This window comes from Rhipicephalus microplus, chromosome 4, assembly GCF_043290135.1.
Source record: "Rhipicephalus microplus isolate Deutch F79 chromosome 4, USDA_Rmic, whole genome shotgun sequence".
In the NCBI taxonomy this organism is placed as follows: Eukaryota; Metazoa; Arthropoda; class Arachnida; order Ixodida; family Ixodidae; genus Rhipicephalus; species Rhipicephalus microplus.
The window spans coordinates 125,304,948-125,329,988 of NC_134703.1; the positions used below are offsets into that span (position 1 = coordinate 125,304,948).

The window sequence follows — 25,041 nt, forward strand, 5'->3', positions numbered from 1 at the left end:
TGACCATTCGTTATAGGAATCGGGAGGCTGGTGAAATGGAAAGTTTTCCGTTTTGCGGAAAGCGTGCCAATCTACCAGTTGGACCGATGTATCGCGTGCTTTGGGACGGCCATATGTTACGGTGCTATAGATGAGATAATGGTCGCTTGCCAGCGCTTCCTGGGAGTTCAGCCACTTTGGTAGCGGAGCATTGAGAACCATTGTAAAGTCTGGGCATTTGTCTCGTGATACTCTGTTGCCGATCCGTGTGGGATAGTCCGCGTCCGTGACTAGTGTGAGTCCTTCTATGGTCATTAGGTCGTGTAACTTGCGCCCTTTCGCATCTTCAACGACGTAACCCCAATCTGAATGTTTGGCGATGAAATCGCCCAGCACTAGCAGGGGAGTGCGTACTGATATGGCTGTCGCCTTGCGGATAACCACAGCAAACCTATGGTGTCGGTCCGCTGGGTGACTGCATATATTTAGAGCGTACATTGCATTATGGTATTTGTTGCGCGGAAGAAATTGGATGAATGCATATTGCAAGCAAGCGTCCTTGAGGGCAAGGTCGTGCTGTAGAGCGGCATCATGGTTGTTGACGAACGTAACTGCTGAGATGCCGTCGGCACGAGCATAAGCCTTGTACATAGAAAATTTTGCTGCGTGTTGACCAGCATCTTGTAAAGCTATTACTTCTGGCACTGATTGTAAGGTTTTAATATAGTGATGCAATGATGCTGCTTTACGGCGCAAACTGCGACAATTCCTCTGTATTACTGTAGACAGTGCACCTCTGCTAGTCATCACGGGGCAAGGTGGAGGCATCGTCGCTATCTAGATTGACGTGTAGGGCTGTAGTTGGCATGTCACGCCACCCAGACAGCTGCTTGACCCCCTTGAGATGCTTGCCTTCATTGAGTTGCGTAACTTATCGGTTGTATTTGGCAATGATTGATTCCTTCTAAGTGATGTAAGGCATCGTAAGTTCACGAAATTGCTGCGCATTTCTGGCTTCCAGTGTGCTGACGTGGCTGAAAACTGATTGCTCTATCGTCTGAGTTATAGTTGCTGTAAAAGCACTGAATTTCTTTTCCAGGGCCTTGTCTACCATGTCGAATATCGAGGCCTGCGAGGTCAAGCTGCTGCATTGGGTATAACCAATGTCTGTTTCTGTCGTCTTAAAAGGTGCCACAGGCCTCTCGCAGTCTGCGGAAGTTGCATATGATGTCTGAGGGCACTGATTTCTGTTTGTTGTTGCCTGTAGAATACAGTCAGTTTCCTCCTTCTGTTTCGCAACTAGCTGCTGCAGTAGGGCTGACGTTCAGTTCTGTTTCTCTATAGTGCTTATAAGCTGTTCGATTAACGAGGATTATGTAGTTTGAGAGCTATTTTGTGTACCCTGGGAGGTGACCTTTGATTCCCAGCTCACCTGAGGACCTGTTGACATGAGGGCCGGGGATGGCGTTGTAGAAGTCTTGTCGTGCTCCGTGTGCTTCTGGATTGACTGGGGTCTCCTAGAGTGGGACCGTGACTTGGATCGGGACGCCGCCTGCTTCTTGGATTGAAGTTGGGATGATCTGGCGCTGGTGTCATTGCCAGCCACGTTGCTGCTTTTTTGCTGTTCCTTGTGGCCACCAGACGGTGTCCGGCTGCGGTCGCGGGCTTAGCCAGTTTGCTGGACGAAAGGTTTGCCGGAGGCTGGTTGGCTATATCTCCACGGACAGTCGCGAGAGCTGGTAACGTGTGACCCGCCACAGAGCACACAGCTTGGATGGCACTCGTGTTGTTGCGACGCGTCCAGTCCAGTTTAGCCGCAGAGCGAACACCGTTCGGTCTCCGGCACAGGTGCGGGCCAAACGTCCGTTTGGTGTCCAGGCTTTCCACACTTGGCACAAACTGCGTTAGTTTTTCTGTACTGCTGCACTAAGGTGGCTTCGTTGAGGAAGAAGACGAGCCTTGGGATATTGCTGTGTTCAAATGTGAGTGTCACTACATTGGTGAACCCAAGCCTCCGGGCTCCGATGATTGGGTTGTTAAGTGAGATGGTGTTCGCCAGCCGAATTACGCCCTTGCCCATGTTGTCAGTTGCCTTGAGGTAAGCTTGCACGTTGATGGTTTTGTCGGTCAACCGCAGCTGCTCCAAGCTGACGAAGATGCGCAGCACACACTCACCTTTGATGCAGACGACAATGAAATTCTGTCCCCACAGTGGGCTGTATTGGTATGTAAGGTCTACTTCTGGAGCGACGCTACGGTGGGAGTTGCTGCCCGTATGGCATTACCAATGCTGCCTGTGCCTCTTTATTACTTTAGGTTGCAAGTCTGCCTGTGTTTGATGATTATCACGTACTCATCGGGAGCCATGTGAAGCGAGTAGCGTGGTGCACCTATTTTCTTGCTGGGATCACCCCTAGAAAAGGTGGAAACAGCTCATGTAGCACAACTTGTGGTTGGTAGCGTCTCCGTGTCTCAATGAGGTGTGCGAGTGCCTGGGTGGTTGCGACGCATTTGTCGAAGTACACCCTCGTAATGAGGGGAAAAATTGGCCGATGATGGGGCGGCCAGCTGGATTTTTTGAACTTGCATGCTTTCCGGGTCATAGCCACTAATGATGGGCTGCAGATATTGCGCCGACATGGCTGAGAAATATAAAGTCAAGTTGTTTTATGTGAGTTCAAACGTTCGCCAACGTGGCACAACTTAACATAAAAATAAGCTGGAAGAGCAGGCATCAATTATTTCTCCAGGTCTCATAGTTTGCCTCACTGGCTGCGCGTGACAAACACCAGCCGTAAAAGTAGGAGGGCTTAGTTATATACCTTTTCCACTCGAACCACGTCAGCAGGTGGGGTGTCTCATCTAGACTTACTGTACGTGCGACCTTTAGGTAGCAGAGTTGCGCACACTTTTTCCTTCTGCCGCTCACGCCGCTATTCGGTAAGGGCTGTCATGTGATGAAAAATGAGAATAAATGTTCAATTTCACGCGGCGAAGCCAACTTTACGTGCACGATGACGTGACGCCCGCGCTTGCTCTGCCCGCGCCAGCTTCCGTCTCACCGTGACCGTCATTAGGGGCTCATATTGGTTGAACAGCGCACACGAGACGACGACGAAGTAAACGGACACAGACAGCCGCTCATTCGCAACACACAATTATTATTGCGAGAGCAGATATATGGGCACTCCCCACTTAATTTAGCCGCCGGCTTCGGCGGTACCGTCACTCACCTTATATGTACACGTATCTATATATATGTAAACGCAAGTAATAAAAATATATGAGAAAAAAAGGACTGCGGCCAGCGGAATTGAACGTGGGACCACTGAGTCGGGAATGCGAGGCATTAACCACTGAGCCACCGAGGATCACCTCCTTCAACGTTCAAACGGCAAGCAAATTATATCTACGACTTACCGCTGTTGAGAGGCATCTCGGGGGGAACTGTCAGGTTTTCATCATTATCAGCAAAATGGCGCAATGAGCGCGCGTCGCCACTTCGTCACGACGCGGCGGCGTGCACTCTCATCTCCCACGCGTGCTTTGGCCCGCGGAGACAAGGGGAGTGGACGCTCTCTCGCACGCCCTTATCTCGCGATCGGGAGGATCGTACGTCTTGGCTGGCGTTGGGCTTTCACGGCAGCAATTCCGTTGTAGTTACCGGGCGCACAAAGGTCACTGCAATTTTCGCGCAGTCTCTGTTTGAGAAAAAGACGCGCATTTCAGACACAACGAAGTAGCATCAGAGACGCTTATTGGCGTTCATATGTACCTGAGAGTACGTTTCGTGCGTCATTTGTGCGTGAGAAACGCAGGGGAAGTTCCGATCTTCTTGCCATTTTGTGCATGACCTTTCAATTTGTTGCTATCGCGTTCATTGCATCGCCTTTGGGGCAAAGCTGTGACATTTTAGAACAGCTAATATATAGCTGAAGTGCAACTTAACAAAAATGCAAGAAAAGATGAATAGCAGTACATGCAAACACGCCGTAAGCAAGGGGAAAATATAAATACATTGGTATCATCTTCTGCAGGGGCTGGAAAGATAGCTAAATTTAGCGTCGCTTAGCGCAAAATGACGGCATGCTGACACGATTATCATTTTTCCTTCGCATGTGGAAGGCCTAATTCACTTTTCTTGCTAACTGATCTTTTATGGTGCGGCAGCTTCATTTTGTCGTTGAAGAAGGGTACGCAGCCGCATTCGTGATAATGAGTGGCGAGGGAGTGAGGTTTTGACTGATAATGAGCGTTCATGTTCCCGAAGGTGAACGTTGAAGCATCTCCCGCTTTGGCCACGATAAGTGGCCGAAGGTAAGCCGGTGAAGGTAATGCGTGCGTTTGATTACCTTCGGCGCTGAAGGTAAGCCGTGCATTGTAATAAAAAAAGGTAAAGTGCTCGAGGTTTAACACCGAAACTAGCCCGTCTTTCCGTATTATTGCTCCAGGTTATGGCGTGCGCTGACGAACAGACGTAGCTTCTGGTCTCCTTGTCAACCCCTTCTCCACCCTGCGTAGCTTTCAACGCGCTTGCTGAGAAGAAAGTGCCTAGAGCATGCGAAAAATATCTCTGCCTGCACTGCCACTTGACGCATTCCAAAAAATAGTTTTTGCAGCACTTTATTCGCGAGGCCATGAACTCATTTGATGAAGCTACTGGGCAAAGAGGAAGGGTTTCTTTAGGGACGATTTTCTCCCATCAAAGGCTGCAGGCATCGGCAGGGATCAGGTTTCTTTTTTACATTCGCATGTATACTGCGGGAGCAGGATCAGGAAAGGTCTCCGGTTGATGCTGGTGCCCTGAGTGACCAAGTTAGGTGACCTCTGACAGCCCTGACTTCATGCCCCGGGCAGCCGAGCGCGTCCAGCGACGCGACTACCACCTGAGCGCAATGGCCCCTACTGCTCGCTGGCGACCCGAGCAACGCCGGGTTGCTGTGCCGCCGGCAGCATCGAGGTGTGGACCACTTAACCCTCGCCCCGTGAACAGCCAGGCGTTAAGGACAAAAGAGTACGCATCGTCAGTCCGGAACAGCTTCGAAGACTAGAAACTGCTGCAAAAGGTGCTACCGTTTCAAAGGTACGATATTCACAGCTCCTGAGTTATTCGCAATGAAGAAACAATGGAGATGCTGGCGAGTTTTTCATGCAGGTATGCGGCTATGCACCTTAATGTTTGTGTCTACCTATAGAAGCGACGACAACAGTCGTCAGTAATTTAAACGAGAGAGCCTTTAAAAATCTGGCCTTGGCAGCGTTATTCCGATGACTGCATATAATAAACATCAGGATATTAGCAGGAATCCAACCCAAGCATTCCGTGGGCAGTCTTGTATTCTACCACTGAACCACTCAAGGTCTTGACTATTTTGTCAAAGGCAGACATCAAGTTGGTGCAAAGTGAGTATGGTTACAGTGCTAATTATCTAAATTTATAACAAGGAAGTAAATATTGCATATGTACTCTTACATAAAACTATAGCTATATACCTTTCATTACTTCCTTTGGAAGTGGTCGTTAGCTGTATAATGCCACGTTCCTTTCCTCAAGCTTTGTTATCATTCCATTACACTATACGTTCAGCGCAAACCGCGCCTACGATGTTCGATAAGCTTCGAGGCTTTAATTGTTGTTTGTTGAGATTACGCTCACTTCGGGAACTTCACTGATTATTCGGGAACCTACGTCTCCGCTAACGATAACGCTATATCGTTCGTTGGCGAGTGTATAAATGCCGACACGCTTCGCCTCTTGTCAGTTGATCGACGGCCAACGCTCTGTTCACTGATATCAGAGCAAGACTGCTACTGTTATCCCACTTTCTGTTAACTGGGCACAGGCTCGCCTAAATAAACGGTTTATTATTCGACTCGCAGTGTGCTCCATTTGTCCACGTCAGGACCCCGTGACTATGTGATTGGCCTAAATATTGTCACGGGGTCGTGACGTGGCCGAAGACAGGAGACTTCTTGTTGGAATATAACTGTTTATTTGGGCGAACCTGTGCCCGGTAAACAGAAAGTCCAATTACAGCAGCAGTCTCGCACAGATTGCAGTCTCAGACTGATAGCGGCGAACGGAGCGTCGGCCTTCGATCAACAACAACTGACAAGCGGCGAAGCGCGTCGGCATTTATACTCCCGCCGTCGAATGTTCTAGCGCTATCGCTGGCGGCGGCGAGCGTTCCAGAACAATCTGTACCATTCGCACAGTGGGCGTGATCTTATCGAAATGATCTACTACAGTCCGGAACCCTCTAGAAAACTGCAAGCGCGGTTTGTGCTGAGAATCGTGTGGTGTTTTGGGACGATAACCAAAACTTGGGAAATGGAACGTGGCATTGCCCCCCTCTGAAAAAGGCATCGTCTCGATGCTTTAACTAAAGATGAAGGTACAATAATAATGCAAGAAAGTACAATGAATAAATTACGATACAACAATAATACAAAAAACACTGTTTCAGTTTGTTAACGCGCATGAAACGGCTTGAGGCGTGCGACATGGACGACGTCAGGTCGCAATCGGCGTCGTTGAGAGTTCGTGATGCCGTCGGGGACAACCTCGTAATCAAGTGGGCCGAGACGTCGAACCACCCTGTACGGTCCGAAGTACCGTCGCAGAAGCTTTTCACTTAGTCCACGTCGGCGTATCGGCGTCCACACCCAAACACGTTCACCGGGCTGGTATTCCACGAAGCGTCGTCGAAGGTTGTAACGGTGGCTGTCGGTCGTCTGTTGATTCTTGATACGGAGCCGCGCAAGTTGTCGGGCTTCTTCGGCGCGATGAAGGTACTCGCTCACATCGAGGTTTTCTTCGTCGGTGACGCTGGGTAACATGGCATCGAGCGTCGTTGCCGGGCTCCTTCCGTAGACCAATTTGTATGGAGATATCTGCGTCGTCTCCTGTACCGCCGTGTTGTATGCGAAGGTCACATACGGAAGAATGGCATCCCACGTCTTGTGTTCGACATCGACGTACATTGACAGCATGTCGGCGATCGTCTTGTTAAGCCGCTCGGTGAGGCCGTTGGTCTGTGGGTGGTACGCTGTCGTCCGGCGGTGGTTTGTTTGGCTGTATGCCAAGATCGCTTGAGTTAAGTCGGCAGTGAATGCCGTTCCTCTGTCGGTGATAAGGACCTCCGGGGCGCCGTGACGTAGGACGATATTTTCGACGAAGAACTTAGCTACCTCGGATGCACTGCCTTTTGGCAGGGCTTTTGTCTCGGCGTAGCGGGTGAGGTAGTCGGTGGCTACCACGATCCACTTGTTTCCGAAAGCCGACGTCGGGAACGGCCCCAATAGGTCCATACCAATCTGCTGAAAAGGTCGGCAAGGTGGATCAATTGGCTGCAGAAGTCCCGCTGGCCTTGTTGGCGGTGTCTTGCGTCGCTGACAGTCCCGGCATGTCCTCACATAACGAGTGACGTCGGTTGTAAGACGCGGCCAGTAGTACCTTTCTTGTATCCTCGCGAGCGTGCGAGAAACACCGAGGTGCCCTGCCGTCGGATCGTCGTGCAGGGCCTGCAGGAGTTCTGGTCGCAGAGCTGAAGGCACCACAAGGAGATACTTAGCCCGAAGCGGTGAAAAGTTTTTCTTTTGTAGAAGACCGTTTCGTAGAAAAAACGACGCAAGTGCGCGCTTGAATACCTTCGGGACTTCGGCGGTCCTGCCTTCGAGGTATTCTATTAGGGCCTTAAGTTCCGGGTCGGCCCGCTGTTGTTCAGCGAAGTCGTCGGTAGTTATCGTTCCCAAGAAGTAGTCGTCATCCGGGTCGTCGGGTAGCGGTTGGTCGACAGGCGCACGAGAGAGACAGTCGGCGTCGGAGTGTTTTTTGCCGGACTTGTAAATGACAGTAATGTCATATTCTTGAAGTCTCAGGCTCCATCGTGCGAGGCGACCTGAAGGGTCCTTCAAGTTGGCTAGCCAACACAAGGCGTGGGGGTCGCTCACAACTTTGAAGGGCCTGCCGTAGAGGTATGGGCGAAATTTCGACGTAGCCCAGATGATGGCGAGGCACTCCTTTTCTGTTGTGGAATAATTTGCTTCTGCTTTGGATAGCGATCGGCTGGCGTAACTAATAACCCTTTCAAGTCCGTCAGCCCTCTGCACAAGAACGGCGCCAAGACCTACGCTGCTTGCGTCAGTATGTATTTCTGTCTCGGCGAATTCGTCGAAATGGGCAAGTAACGGAGGCGTCTGGAGGCGATGTTTAAGCTCCTGGAAAGCGTGTTCCTGTGGCGTTTCCCACTTGAACTCCACGTCGGCCTTGGTAAGGTTAGTGAGAGGATCGGCGATGCGGGCGAAGTTTTTCACGAACCGCCTATAATAGGCGCACAGGCCCAGAAATCGGCGCACGGCTTTCTTGTCAGTAGGCGGCGGGAATTCGGCGATGGCGGCTGTTTTCCGTGGATCAGGACGAACTCCAGACTTGCTGATAACGTGCCCCAGAAACAAGAGCTCTTCATACGCAAATCTGCACTTTTCTGGCTTCAGTGTGAGTCCGGAAGTCTTGATGGCTTGAAGTACAGCTTCAAGGCGCCGAAGATGCTCGTCGAAACTCGAGGAAAACACGACGACGTCGTCCAAGTACACAAGGCAAGTCTGCCACTTCAATCCTGCCAGTACTGTATCCATAACGCGTTGAAAAGTTGCAGGCGCTGAGCAAAGGCCGAAGGGCATCACCTTAAACTCGAAGAGGCCGTCCGGTGTTATAAACGCCGTCTTCTCTCGGTCTCTTTCGTCGACTTCGATTTGCCAATAGCCAGTCTTGAGGTCCATTGACGAAAAGTACTTGGCGTTATGGAGCCGATCAAGTGCGTCGTCTATTCGTGGGAGAGGATACACGTCCTTTCTTGTGATTTTGTTCAGGCGGCGATAATCGACGCAGAAACGTAGGGTCCCATCCTTTTTCTTCACTAACACCACGGGGGATGCCCATGGGCTGTTGGACGGCTGGATAATATCATCCCGCAGCATTTCATCAACTTGTCTCTTGATGGCCTCACGTTCTCGCGTCGAAACCCTGTACGGACTCTGACGGAGTGGTCTGGCATTTTCTTCGGTTATGATGCGATGTTTCGTGATTGGGGTCTGCCGAATTTTCGATGACGACGAAAAGCAATCTTCGTATTGCAGGAGCAGGGCCTTGAGCTGTTCTTGCTTATCGTTCGGAAGTCTGGGATTGACGTCGAAAGCTATGGGAGGGGCTTGGTTCCTCTGAGTAGATTCCGCAGAATCGGCGAGGGCGAAAGCACTGGTGGCTTCGACAATTTCTTCGATGTATGCGACCGTTGTTCCTTTGTTCACATGTTTGTACTCATTGCTGAAATTTGTGAGCATAACCGTTGCTTTGCCTCCCCGCAACTCTGCAATTCCTCTTGCGACGCAAATATTTCGGGTGACCAACAGATGCTGACTGCCTTCAACGACGCCTTCGAAGTCAGGTGATTCAGGAGCGCCGACTGAAATAATGACGCTTGAGCGAGGCGGAATGGTGACTTGTTCTTCCAGCACATTCAAGGCATGGTGTCTAGACGGCGTGCGCGGCGGTAGTGCTTCTTCTGTGGATAACGTTATCGACTTTGTTTTTAGGTTGATGACAGCACCATGGAGGCATAAGAAGTCCATGCCAAGGATGACATCTCTCGAGCAACGCTGTAGGACTACGAAGTCTGTAGGATAAATACGGCCGTTAATGGTGACTCTCGCTGTGCAGATTCCTGCAGGCGTTACGAGATGACCTCCGGCTGTGCGGATTTCAGGGCCTTTCCAAGCTGTCCTAACTTTCTTTAACTTCGCGGCGAACGACCCACTGATGACAGAATAGTCGGCTCCAGTATCGACGACAGCGGTCACACTGTGGCTGTCGATAAGAACGTCGAGGTCGCTAATTCGCCGTCTCGCATTACAGTTAGGGCGTGGCGTCGGGTCACGGCTTTGTCGACTTGTTCCGCTGCTTCCATGTTGCGTCGTCAAGCCACCATCGGTATGTGAGCTTTCGCCGTCAAGGCTTTGCCTGGTTAGCGTTGTGTTCGGAAAGCTCCGTCGCGGCGTCGTCGTCGTCGGAGGATCTTCGGTAGTTCGTCGCACAGCAACCGCACCTCCACCGGTTGCTGCCCTTAGTTTCCCGGATACGGGCTAGGAGACCGGCCCCGCGTTGGGCCAGAGTACTGTCGGTGGTGCGGTGACGTGCGGCGGCTGGGCGACGGCGAACGCGAAGGGCTTCGTGGTGTCCACCGAGTTCCTGTAAGGTAGTCGGCGATGTCACGTGGTCGTTCTCCTGGCTGTGGGCGCGGTGCATTGACGGCGAAGCCACGCAATCCCATCTGTCGGTACTGGCAACGGCGGTATGTGTGTCCGGCCTCGCCGCAGTGGTAGCAGAGCGGGCGATGGTCAGGGGTGCGCCAGACGTCAGTCTTCCTCGGTGCACTGCGCTGGGCCGCTGGCGAACGGTATGACGTCGGTGGGGGTGGTGGCGGCGGTGGCGTCTGTCGACGGAAGTGCGATGGGGCGGCGTTTTGGCGTGGACGGGGAGTAGCGTTGTGGCGCAGTGCAGCGGCGTAGCTCATAGCTTCCGGCTCGGGCAGCGGTGCGTGGGGAATTTGAAGCGATTGCCGAACTTCTTCTCGCACAATGTCGGCGATTGAATCCACTTGAGGCTGCGCCGAAGGCAACAGCTTGCGCAGCTCTTCCCGCACGATCGCTCGGATCGTTTCACGCAGGTCTCCGGAGTTACTGGCTTGAGCAGCAGCGCAGTCTGCAGTCAGGCGACGATTATACTGTCTGGTGCGCATGTCCAGGGTCTTTTCAATAGTGGTCGCTTCGGCTACAAATTCTTGGACGGTTTTCGGTGGGTTTCTCATCAGCCCCGCGAAGAGCTCCTGTTTGACCCCTCGCATGAGGAAACGAACTTTTTTCTCCTCAGGCATGTCTGGGTCAGCGTGACGGAATAGTCGGGTCATTTCTTCTGTGAAAATGGCAACATTTTCATTTGCTAGCTGAACCCGGGTCTCTAATAAAGCAGCGGCCCTCTCTTTTCGAGCGACGCTCGCGAACGTTTGCAGGAATGCGCCGCAGAAAACATCCCACGTTCGGAGCGTGGACTCCCGATTTTCGAGCCAGGTCCTTGCGGTGTCTTCTAAATAGAAGAACACACGACGCAGCTTTTCGTCATGGTCCCAGTGGTTGAGGGCGGCCACACGGTCATATGTCTCTAGCCAGGACTCCGGGTCTTCGAACGATGACCCATGGAAAATTGGTGGTTCCCTGGGTTGATGCATGACCATCGTGGGCTGGGACGCTGCGGTTGTCATTGTCGCTGCAGTCGCGGTCATGGCCTTGGTCTTCCGCGGCTTGTCGTGTAGAAGCCCGTACTCCGATGGTAGCCCTTGCTGTCGGCGGCTTGTTCGCTGCTCCTGGTTGGCGTCGGTGTCTTCTCCGCGACGTGGGCAGGGTTCACGGCTTGACGGGGGCGTCCGGTACATGAACGAAGCAGCACCTCCACCAAATGTCACGGGGTCGTGACGTGGCCGAAGACAGGAGACTTCTTGTTGGAATATAACTGTTTATTTGGGCGAACCTGTGCCCGGTAAACAGAAAGTCCAATTACAGCAGCAGTCTCGCACAGATTGCAGTCTCAGACTGATAGCGGCGAACGGAGCGTCGGCCTTCGATCAACAACAACTGACAAGCGGCGAAGCGCGTCGGCATTTATACTCCCGCCGTCGAATGTTCTAGCGCTATCGCTGGCGGCGGCGAGCGTTCCAGAACAATCTGTACCATTCGCACAGTGGGCGTGATCTTATCGAAATGATCTACTACAGTCCGGAACCCTCTAGAAAACTGCAGGCGCGGTTTGTGCTGAGATCGTGTGGTGTTTTGGGACGATAACCAAAACTTGGGAAATGGAACGTGGCAATATTCTGTGTCATGCACGCAGCACCAGCTCGTTACGCGAGGCAACAAATGACGTGAGAACGATCCATCGCGTCACGACCACTTATGCACGACCACGTAAAAAAATAAGAGTATGACCTATGTTCAATACGGCATATCGTTTGCCATTAGCTCTTCGACATTTAAAATATTCTGGCTGCCATAAAATTGCCTGCTTGTTACATGACGTCATGAACCTATGAAGTGTCGTGGTGTTTATTACAGCACATACACATTAAACAGCGCATTCAAGTGCTGAATAATACATAAATATTTTTGTAGTTGCCGGAGAGCATCTCCTTCAAAATGTAATTCAAATAGGCTATAGCCGCCGATGACATTAGCAGCGTCTACTTATAGCAGCTGGCGAGATGTAATAATATTAGTATAATAAAATATTTTCACTATGCAGAGTAACAGCGTTTAGCAGCTTGTGCGCGTGTGCATCTCTGTGTGCGTGTGCACCCTTACCAAAAAAGAGAAGAAGAGAGGAAAAGAAGGAGCACCGCACGTGTGGTTCTGTGCTGTCGGAGGTATATTTTAAGATGTAGAAGACAATTCCAGTTGAATTAAAACCAACCGGCCAGCTAGCCCAACTCCTAATTAAGCCTCCATAGTGGTAAAAACCATAGTCTTTCACCTTCTTCCTGGCCAAGTTGCAGGGCAAGCTTAAAAGATAAGCTTTCCATTGAGCTGGAAACCAAAGCTTTGTTCGTCGCCACTTCACAAACTGCCGCCATCGCTCCAAGCTACCGTAAGCAAGGTTCATGCAGTTTATCGGAGATTAAAGTGGAGAGCTTTTTGTGGGCGCTTACACTGCGGCAAAACTAAAACAATAAAAAAAATCGTAACACTCAGCGGCTCACAGCAGCTTTGACAGAGCAGCGGTGCTGCTATTCCTTTTCGATGAAAGAAAATTACTTTCCGGAAGCAGCAAATGCTTTGACCGGTAGATAGAAAGCGGGCTCGTTCGCATCCCTAACTGCATCGGCCAGTCACGGCAAAATAGAAGCATGGAAAAGTGATGTGCTATGGGGCCCCTGTTCAACAATATCTTGCTCTGCAATGCTACAGCACAAGGCGTGAAAGCGCTGCATAGGCGGCCCGTACCGCAAAGAACCTAACAAGAGAATTGTCAAAGCAGAAATGGTGGAACTATTTGACTATATTGTAACGTTCCCTCGCAACATTTTCATTTCCTCAGAACAATATAGTTGAGTGATTATTGTGGGGAAGGAAAACTTTGCCTCAGTTGGTTTCCCCAGCGTGCAGCCAATAGTAACCACTGTCGAAAGTTGTGGGTGGGGTAGGGGGGGGGGGCTCACTGTCTAATTTTTTTCTGGTACCACTGTCGAAAGTTGTGGGTGGGGTGGGGGGGGGGGGGCTCAGCTGTCTAATTTTTCTCTGGGGGGCGGGGGAGCTCGCGCCTTGCTTGAAACCCCCTCCCCCGGCTGATACGCTTATGAGATAGGCTAAACAAGAAATGCACGGGCCCAATTGTTTTTTTGTGTGTGTGAACTAGTGGAGTTCAATTATTTTTGCTTTCGGTGTGCATTGTAAGAGAATGTATGCCTGCGTTTTATACCTATATTGAAGTAAGTGGAGCCTATAACTTTTTTTTTCGTTTCTTGTTGCCAAAGCACAATAATCAATAGACGTTGTAAAGGTGTTACCGCGGTAAAAGTGTCACTCTAAGTGTTTCGCTAAACCTTCAGCCAACGGGCTCACGGCTGAAGCTGGATTTGCAGGAAGAACCACAGCGAGATCAAGAAGCGACGCCGGGACAAGATCATGTACATCAGCTAGATGGCCTTCCTGGTGTCCATGATCAAGGTCATGTCCCGGAAGCTGGGCAAGTTGACCTAACTCTGCCTGGTCATGCAGCACATAAAGACCATACCTGGTACATGCTGGTCACGATCACTGGGGTCGACTTACAATGTTCCTTCGAATAAGCATGCTTTACAGAAACTTAGCTGAACATTTACTGTGCTGTTGATAAGTAATGATTGCACAGAAAACGATGTCATGTATTCGTTCAGTGATTGTTCGTTGTGCTGTGATACTTCGAAGCGCTTGCTCGTATTACCAATATCAGTACAGCAATCTCATTAATCTACTCGTGGATAATTTATGTCTATCAGCATTACTGGCGGCTATGGTGGGTGGTCGTATTCAGTTTATAACATTAATTTGTCTTCAATCATGCAGGTCCCATAAATTCGTACATGGAAGGGCACTACAAGCCCCCATGGTTGTCGGGCGAGGACGTCAAAAACGTTGTCTTACAGGTAAGTGATAGTGTAACTTGAATTCTGAAAGTTTCTTCCCCTAGATAACCTTCGTGTACCTCAAGCTCGAAGTTACCCACAAAGCTTATTTTAACTTGCGATCAAGACAGCACTCGACTAGCCATCTCTCGTCGTATTTGCTGCAGCTACTCTGAGGCTGTCTTTATCGCAGATTGTTTGGTACCTGCCCCGCCGCGGTAGTCTAGTGGCTAATGTACTCTGCTGCTGACTCGCAGGTCACGGAATCCAATTCCGGCATCGAGGGCTGAATTTTCGATGGAGGCGAAAGTGCTGTAGGCCCATGTGCTCAGATTTTGGTGCACGTTAAAGAACCCCGGTAGTCTATAGATACGGAACCCTCCACTATGGCGTCTTTCATAATCATACGGTGGTTTTCGGACGTTAAACACCACATATCAATCAATCAATAAAATCAAAGTTTGGTGCCACTACGCATATTCTTTTTTACTCCCACACGAACAAGCTTTTTCAGCAAGAACCGCAAAAGTGTTTATCAGATGACAAGCACGCGGCGGAACATTAACTATTTGCGAATGCTCATCGTGAAAAAAAAACGGAGGTTCATAAACTATAGCTAGTGTGACGTGAGAGTTTCCTACAACGCTTTAACCAAACTCTTTCAGTGAAGCAATAAAAAACATGTAATATGAAGAATGACAGTTACATTTAAAAAACTCTCACCTAAGGTATTTTTCATGTATTTATTTTTTTCAGGGTACTGACCATTTTCTGTTCGTTGTGAGCTGTTACTGGGGTCTCATCCTGATTATGTCTGAGTCGGTGCAGCAGACGCTCAACTACACTCAGGTGAGAGATAAAGTATACCGCGGCATTCTCTCGCACGCATCTCGATCTCGGCATAAAGGACGTGGTTGATCCAAGGAGCATAAAAAAATTTACGGCAGATCTACGAGGTGAATGATGATGAGATTGGGCGAAGTTCCTGGAAGCAATATCGTGAAATTTTCTTCCGTTAATTCACCTGGCGATGGGCATGCTTCCTCGCCGCTTCCCATTGTCAAACCTTTTCAAGATCTGCTTCGCGACGTTGACGTGCTGCCTTGGCCTCTCGTTCCCGTACAGAAGGATCTTGCCGACGCTGACGTGCCGCTGCAGCTTCTTGTTCACATACGGCGGGATCTTGCTGACGCTGCCTTGTTGATGTGACTTCTTGTTCCCGTACAGCAGGATCTTGCCGACGCTGACGTGCCGATGCAGCTTCTTGTTCACGTACGGCGGGATCTTGCCGACGCTGCCTTGTTGATGTGGCTTCTTGTTCCCGTACAGCAGGATCTTGCCGACGCTGCCTTGCTGATGTCGCCTCTCGTTTCCGTATGGAAGGATCTTGCCGACGCTGAAGTGCCACTGCAGCTTCTTGTTCATGTACGGCGGGATCTTGCCGACGCTGCCTTGCTGATGTGGCTTCTTGTTCCCGTACAGCAGGATCTTGACGGCTACGTCGCGCAGCTTCCCGGCGCGCTTCTGCCTCGCGTGCTCTCGCTTCAGGGTCCTGTCTGCGAGCGCACGCCGCCGCTGCCCTGCGCGCCCGCCTTTCGGCATCCTTATCCATACGAGCACACACCGACGGCAACGAGCATCGGCAACTACAATCCTGTATGGATGTGGTTTTGATTATAAAACCATTGCTTTAGAAATCACCTGGCGTCTTTCATTAAGCCGCTGGCGTCTTCCTATTGTTTTGCTTTAGAAAGATCTGGCGTCTTTTTGTTTTGCTATTAGAAAACATCTGGCGTCTTTCGTTGGTTCATTTCATCAATCAACGACGTTTTGAACAAAAAAATTTATTGTTTAATCACGCACAGGAGAAATCTCACCAGGCACTACCTTGGAGGTAAACAATGGTTGCTACTGGGAATGAGAGACAGCAGAAGTCGGCTTTTAACACTTCTACTTCTACTAACGTTTCCTACTGGAACATGCCAATGACTGCTTATGGGGAATGAGAGACAGAAGAATTCGGCTTTTATTAACGCGCACGCTGCGAATTGCTTTTATTGTTCAACAACGCACAGGAGAAATCTCCCACCGGCACCACCTAGGGGGTCAAAGCGTAAGACTGGTTACACACTACGACTACGACTACGAGGGACGAACGAGTGCCGCTATTAGGAGCTTCGCCACTAAAAAATTGCTGGAGTGGAAGCTCCCGCAGTGCCTTGCCAGCGGAAGTGAAGCCAGCTTTGACCACTGCCAAGATGTCGGAAACATGCTCTTTTCTGATAGTACCCACTTAGAGATCAAGTGGCTTTGGTATGTTAGTGTGATTTCTACGTTAGGTCGATAGTAAAAGATAGTTGTTCTCGACGAAAAAACACACAGAAACGAGTATGGGTGACTGAATTTCCCAAGAACTTTGCCTCCTATTAGAGGCTCACTAAGGAAAACCAGTAACACTAAGATGCATTTGGAGCGATATGAGACCCGAAAATGTTTGCACATTACCCTCGTTGGGCGTGCGAGGGATAGACTTCGTAACGGTGATACTTTATTGTCTCCGTAGTTAGACGGCCGCCGTAGCCGCCATCTTGCCAGAGGCACGGCTTCACTCCTAGGCAGTGATTTCCCCTAAAGCATTTATTTTTTGAATTCCTCGTTGGATTGATCCCTTTTTTCACGAATCATTATAACACAAAAGTGAAACGCATCTTCGCAGAGGTAGTTGAGCATCAATTGTGTATTGTTTCATCACAAGGACAAAGGATGAGTGCTGCAGTAAAAAATTGCAATGTTGCGCGATGAACGGCAAGCAGCCCGAAATTTGCAGCGGTTACCTCAAGCAGAACGCACGCACGAATTGAGCGTATATAGGACGAATTCAGACAAACAACTGTCACAATTTTTAGTTGGTGTCTGAGCCACTCGCTTCTTTCATAAACACGGCCTCAATAGGAATCGAACTGACTTTGGTACTATCTTCAATTGCCGTAACTTCAAATCAAACCTACAGTAGAAGCAGAAGAGGTACAAAGCACCCAAACCCCGATATAAGCGTGCGCGCGAGTAAGCCACCACGCTAAAGAACATCTAACGCACTTTGGCCACGCCGACCACGCTGTGTGGAGGCGCTAAGGTACCATCATGGGTGCGCGCTTCGGAGCCGGCACGCACATACACAGCGACGCGAGGATTGGCATGTCACGACGACCTTTACAGCGCGACCGCCCAACGTACATCTGTCGTGTTATATCGCTGCTGATTACTAAAACGTGCTAGTTTCCGAGCTCTTAGGACCACCAGAGAGGTACAAGGTGTATATAAATGATTTTCCGGTAGCATGTTGGAGAAGGGTCGCTCTGTGGTTAAGTGGTTAAGAAGACTGGGACTCTGCCTTACGAAGTTCAGAGTTGCTACCACAACTACGGGCTGTCCAGAGAGCCCACGATGCGGCGGTGAGGCAGGCCTCCCCGTTCCTACGTGGGAGCGGCCCGTGACGTTGCTCTAAAGGAGCAGCGTTTCTCAGAACCCAATAAAGTTCTTTGTCTGCCTGCCTGCCTGCCTGCCTGCCTGCACACTGTGGAGCGCGAGGTCGCTGGTTCGGCGCCCCGCTCCGATACTTACCCTTCCCGTTTTTTTTTATTTTTTCCAATTTGTAAGTAAATATTTCACAACGTCATATCCGTGACGGAAATACGTCACGGAGCCGTGGTGGACCCCGGCATAAAACACTTTCGTGTTAAAAAAACGGCAGTCCCCTTATCTTGTTTTTCATAAAAATGTAGTAGAAAATGACCCATAAGAGCTGCAGCGATCAATGTTTCCGAGTCCGAGTTTGGAGCACGTAACTGAAAGAGAGGAAGAAGAATGTAAGAAGGAACCGTTGTGGAAACATCGTGAAGTTGGAGTAATATTCTGTCGTCTGCAAATACGCTCCGAGCGATAGGTTAGAGAAAGAAGGGAGAGAGATAACCATAGAAAAAAGCCAGGGAGGTTGAGGTTAACCAAGCTTTGGCTCGGTTGGCTACCCTACACTTGGTGTAGGGTAGCCAACTGTATTAGAGAATAGGGGAAATGATAGAAAGGATAAAATATGAACAGTAAGATATAGATGGATGAGCACAATCGCGTTGCGTAGTTTTTATACGAAGAAAGGAATGATCATGAATAGTTAAGGGGACAAACAATATTGTCACGGCTCATGCGTTTCCAACTAGTACAAACCGCTTTGATTATAAAGCATCGGGACGATGCTTTCTTGAATGGGAGGCTAATGTCACGGCTAAAGGCCGGGCAAGAAGACAGAGGACGATGAAGTGATGAGCGTGGACAGCACCCACGGTTCCTCCGAGGAAGAAGAAGTCGAAGCGGCTGCTCTTTTGTTCTGTTAATACAGACCTCGTTTTTCCTGGTCGCACCGTCGTCCTGTATTCTGTTATTTTCACCTAGCGACAATATGATGCAATAATATAGATGTTCCTGTCCAAAGACATTAGGTAATAAAGTGTCACTACTCCCCAACGAGTATCGCCACATTCCCGTCGAGTAAAACCAACCCACCCCTCACGCTTCACGCAAGTGGTAGCCAGGCGAATCTTCGCTCAAGATTGTTGCGGCCCGGACGAGTTGGTTACCCATGGAGATAGCTTGTATTAGTGCGACACACATGAAAAAAGGAAAAGACGACATAGACGCCAAGAAAAGTAGACGCTAAACGCAAACTCGTGAACAGAACTTGCCGGTAGAGATGCACTTGGCGGTATCGCTCATAACGTAGGATCTTGCATACCCTAGACAAGTGTCCTGGTGAAAGAATGAAGCCTCCTGAGAGGTGATATGAGGTGCCCTACGTTCTGAGCTGTACCGCAAGTGCGTCTCTACCGGCAAGTTCTGTTCACGAGTTTACGTTTAGCGCTTACCTTTCTTGACGTCTATGTCGTCTTTTCTCTTTTTTTTCATTTGTGCCGCGCAAATACAAGCCTTGGCTCAGGGGGTGCTTACTTGAAGTACTGAAAGATTTTGACTTCTCCTCTAAATTAGCTGATGACGTGTGTGCACGCGCGTGTGTGGGATATGAGTATCGTTTCACTATACTTTAGCAGGCGTGATGTAAAAAAAGGTAAACGAGCAAGTCCTTACATATGACCAGAACCAAAAAAAAAAACACTGTCATACACATGCAGTTTTATGTCACTTAACTGGAACGAAACCTCGCCGTCGTTGTAAGGCAAAGTTTGTATTGCGCATGATGACGTGTTATGTCGATTTTGCATTCACCATCGTCAAGGTTCATTTTTCATCCCTCTTTTCGACCTCCTCAGGGAGTTCTCCTCGGACAAAGCTAGTTTGACATTTTTCCCCCCAAGGACATCGCCAAAGTCAAAGAGCAACTCTCCTCGTCGGACCTGTGTCTGAAGGAAAGACTCATCGATACGAATTGTACGTGCTCGTTTCCTTACCCAGGTTGCGCCTCGTTATAACGGCAGTACTCAATTAACAATTCTGACTCACAGCGTTGTGTACACAAAAACAAAATGAGAATGGGTTTTACGCATGTGATTAGATAATAGTGTAATTTAACACAATTTATCGACCACTTAAAGGTAGTTCTTGCAACTGTACTGTGAACAACAGTTAACAGCTAGAAAAACAAGGTATCACGTACTATTTTACGCGTGCGTCTAGTTGACGCTATTTCTGACTGATAACCTTGCCGTTTTCTGTCGGTACCGACTAAATGAACGCCGCGCAACAATATAGAGCCATATTCAAGAAAATAAATGTGTGAATTTGGTGTCCCGTGACGTTGTGTTTCTCATGCCACTACACACAGGACTGAAAAATTAAGAGTAAAAAAAAATCCAAAATGGCACCTCCCGTGAATCGAAAATACTATTGTCTGTGTACTGTGAAAATACAGCAGTCTCTGATTAGCTTTAGTAACGAAAGCCTGAACTCTGGAAATTCTGAAAAAGCGGAAGTACCGGGGAAGAGTGAAAATTGATTGATATGTGGGGTTTAACGTCCCAAAACCACTATATGATTATGAGAGACGCCGTAGTGGAGGGCTCCAGAAATTTAGACCACCTGGGGTTCTTTAACGTGCACCCAAATCTGAGCACACGGGCCTACAACATTTCCGCCTCCATCGGAAATGCAACCGCCGCAGCCGTGATTCGTACCCGCGCCCTGCGGGTCAGCAGCCGAGTACTTTAGCCACTAGACCACCGCGGCGGGGCGGAAGAGTGAAAATTGAAGTGAAGAAAAATTGGTGAACACGGAGGATCACTCGTGCCGATGTTTTGGCTTGCGGACTTGCCTTACAGCCTTGAAGTCAGACGCCCTGTGCTCTCGATTTTTAAGTCTTTTATAGCTGTTTAAAACAACGTTGCCCTTTTTCAACGTAAGTTTAGTCTTCTGCCGTATGCATAGGTCGGTGAACTTACTCGTGAGTCGACCAACTTGGACTCACTCAGACTCAGATCGAGCCATGAGCCTTGGTCTGAGTGAGTAATAATTTGGTGAGTTTGAGTCCGAGTGAGTCAGGCTCAGGAAAATGTTGGTGAGTCTGGCTCCGAGTGAGTCCAAACCATCAGATATGTTTCAATATTAGGTTACCCCTAGGAACCTAAGAATGTCTCCCACAAACAGCGATAAAATAAAGAGGTGGGGCACTGCGACGAGCCTTCGCGCCCACCTGAAGGACTACAGTGCGTTTGCTTGTGCTTCTAGTGAAATGCCGCGAGTATTCGTTTTCTTTTTTCTCTCCCTCTCTTGCAAGGTTATTGCTCGTGCAAAGCAGAAAACCTTGCCTTTAACTGCACGGCGTGTGCACAGCGGCACCCTGCACATTTCGTGATCCTTGTACCTGTCAATTACAGTGAGCCAACAATAAAGAGTAAACCATTGCTACTACGACTCGCATTACCTGTCCTATTACGGTAATTCACTACAAAATTCAGAATAACCGCAGTAAAAATTGCCAACAACAAAATATAAAGCACGAGCGGACCGCCAAAGTGAGACCAACTGAACGGCTGTCTGCGCGGGCATCCCCCAAACGACTATTACGACGGCTGCCGCATGGTGGCGCCACCTACTGTGAAAGTTGTGAATACTGGGGTTTTACGTTGCACTATTTTCGTCTTGCGACCACCAGGAGTTCGTGATCTATAGTTTGTGTGCTATTGCAGATTGAAAGAATCCTGCCACACTTCTGGATGCAAGCGGCCTTGGCGCGACTACAAACCCGCCATCCACGTCAGAGATGAGCTGACATAAGGTGTGATTGTGGGGTGGTTATCGCTGATACTTTCTTCGTGTCTCAATCATCTGTACATTTATAGGCGTGTTTTCATTTTGAAGCCGTCTTTTTTTTTTATTGAAAAGCAAGAAAGCGATATTCTCTTCTCTTTCTGGCAAAACGTTCAAATGTGAACACATTCTCCACCGTGAAAAGCAGCCGAAGTACACTTCAGCACTAGTTTAGAGCTACAACTTTTTAACCAGTTCTTTTGAACGCGCCAAATTATCGTTCTCTTAACAGCTAATAGTCGCAGATATATGACACATACGATAAATGAAAAAAGAAAAGAATGTACTTGTTTATAGAAATGTAACAAACGTCTTCTGATGTAAATTTTCCTCGTCTCCTAGAGAAAGTAATTATTGTTTTAAGTAAAAGAATGCAAAGATGCGTAAAGAAGTCCTAACATTGGAGAGGCGAACAGGTCAATCGGAACAGCTTTGAATCTGTCCTATTACGGTAATTCACTACAAAATTCAGTCCGACGTGAGAGAACAAACTGCAGAAGAATTGCAAACTAAGCTTGCTGCAATGTCTTTTTTCTCGCCCTGTTCTTATATACATTGTTTTAAAGTACAACATGGCAATAATATTGCAGAAAGAAGCAGCTGAGGAAGCGGAGCCATAATGTGGGTTAACTAGAAATTTACTTTGACATCGGCTGGAGTGCTTTGTCATGGAATCGGGTCTCTGTGAATACTGGAGCACAAAAAACTACATAGAGGGAGGGGGGGATGCCAAATATCTAGATGTCTGCAGATTTTTCATTTTCCGCAGTAAACAATCCTTGCAGTTTTTTTTTTTTCATTTCACTTGTTTCTACACCAGCTTCACTTCGAATGTTGTCGGAATATTGCCCGTCTCCTGCACACTGAATGTCCGATTTGTTCCAACTTGAAGCTTTAACGTGGTAATTAGTTCTTTCGCAACACCGTATGATAATTACACGAGGGCAAACGGTCCTGTCTGATCTCAGGAAGCGAAGGAAGTGTCCATCGTCCATCGTCCAGCACGGTCCTCATCGGGCCTAGTGACCGGAACGGCGAGATGCTGACCGATTCGCCCGAGCCACGCTGCTGCGTCGTTCACGTCCGCGTCACCAGCCAATCAGGCCATGGCAGAGTCTGGCAAGTGCCCTGCCTGCTAGATCTGTAATCTGTGAAGGAGCATAAAAAGCATGACGCTGCCGACTAACATATAGTAGTTTCTTTCCTTGATTGCATGGAAACGCTTGCCGCTGAGAACAAAGATAGTCTGTAGCTTTACAAGGCATGGCCCAACTTTCGCTTATGTGAATAATGAAACACTAGGTGTGGCCAAACGTTGTGGAGTTAATACTGGTCTTTGTGGCGAGTGTCAGAAGTCTCCATTTCTCTAAACACATAAAGCATGGCTGTTTCTTTTTTATTTCCAGATCGTCGCTTATTGCGTAGGTTCTTTTTTTCTTTCGATATGCTATTCTGTACGCTGTCGAACTGGGCCATCAAATACTGTGGAACTGTCACATTTTCACCAATCAGAGAGATCGTAGCTGCCATGTGAGTCAATCGGAGTTGACAGGACGGCGAGATGGACATGGCGGATTTTTATGTAGTTTACAAAAGCATTTCAAGATGTTCCAGCGAACTTGTGAACAATGCTGCCATGTAGCTGGCCGAAAATCTTTTCCTGTCAGATTTCTCACACTGTTGTCTTGACTAGACAGGCTCCCATCATACCGTATACTTCCCCTGTGCAGAAGCCATCCGGGTTGATGACCGAGGCTTGCCAACGTTACGGTTTCCTGTTTCACATCCAAACCAAAATCTTTTCAAAAGATCTGCTTCTAGTCTATCAGTATCTAAAAACATTCCTTCCAGCTGTATCGACGAAGGAAAACGCTAATAACTTTGAATCTTGAAATTTATGCCGCATGAATACATTAGAGTTTTGAGCCATAGGGGACAACATGCTTCTTCGAAAACGCTTTAACTGTTTCAAACGCCTTTGAATGCTGGGTGTGATGACACTTCATTGTCACAACTCTCAAAAACAATGCAGGACAGTTTCTAAATTAGTTGGGGCAAGGCAAGTTGCAATTTTATGAAAATATGTGTCCTGGAGTTTGAACAAACCACGAAAGTTTACTGTTTGGAATGATGTTATGGAGCAGGTGGGGAGTAGAACCACATTTGGATGTTTTTGCTGAGCACACCTTTACTTCATGATATACACTAGCGAATTGCAGTCGAAAATAAGTCTCGGCTGCTTAGAAGTTCACAATGATGTTTTATTCTGCTAAAGTCTAAGCTATTCAATCACCTGCATTGCTTGGTCAAGCACAATCTTTTCGTTTCAGGTAGGGAAGAAAATAAAAGCGCGCACTATTGAGTAAATAGTCATTCGAAGTGTTCTCAACCTTCAGTCCGGGCTATACAAATTAGCGTTTTTATTTTTCGAGGGGCCGTAGGTTAAAGACTACAAGTGCTTATAATTTCTCTGACAGCGCATCTCAAGATAGCACCATTCGTTTGACGTTTGCATTAAGCTGGTTTTTGCACTATGTCGCAACGAAGCCAGTTTGTGATGCGGTGTTGTGATCAGTTACTAATATTACAAATCGACTGAAATTAGTACGTGCAGTTTGGGATGACTAGAGTTTCCGCATCAGTGGGTGCACCATGACTTCAGAAAGAGAAATTGTGGTGACTGTCACAATTAAGCCATCACACTTCAGTGTAGTATTATTTACAGACATGGGCACATGTCGAGTATAATTAAGCCTTGAGTACACGTACGGTAATGGCTAAAGAAACCCGCCATGGTGGTCTAATGGCTAAGGAACTCGGCTGCAGACCCGCAGGTTTCGGGATTGAATCCAGGCCGCGGCGGCCGCATTTTCGATGGAGGTGAAAATGCTTGAGGCCCGTCTGCTTAGATTTGGGTTCACTTTCAAGAACCCCAGGTGGTCGAAATGTCTGGACTCCATCACTACGGTGTCTTTCATAATCATATGATGGTTTTGTGATGTTAAACTCCACGAAGTATTATTATTAGTTGTAATGGCTGAAAGAACATGTTGAACAAAGATTTCTTAGACGACGTGTAATACCATCATTATCTACAGCTCTCATGGTGGCTACTTGTTTCGCTTGCATGACAGAGGTGAAAGTTTTCTTCTATTTCTTATTGTTTTGAATGACAAGTTACTTACATCCTGGAACCCAACAAGTTTGTTAAAGGGTCACGAACGATTCTAACAGCAAAAGAAATATACAATAGCAAATACGCGAAACAAGTGTATCAAAAATTTCTCGCCCGAATAAGACTGTGATCCACTCGCGTATACTTACCTCAGTAAGAAATCTTGCCTGAAGTTTTACGTTCTGCTTCTTCGTAGATCTGGACCAGGTGAACAGCTTCGTGAGTCGGGACATCCTGACTGCTGGAAGTCAGGGCAACAGTGAAGGAAACGACGAGGTGGCCACGGCGGTCATCATGAACTTGCTGGAAGCGGACGCTGGACTTGGCGGACCTGTGGACTTCAGTGGAATGCCGTGGCCTTTGCCTTGA

At 48.5% G+C, this 25,041-nt stretch overlaps 1 pseudogene; it reads left to right on the plus strand.

Moving 5' to 3' along the window:
* Nucleotides 1–4,823: 4,823 nt before the first annotated feature.
* LOC119172860 (basic helix-loop-helix ARNT-like protein 1) lies at nucleotides 4,824–25,041 on the plus strand (annotated as a pseudogene).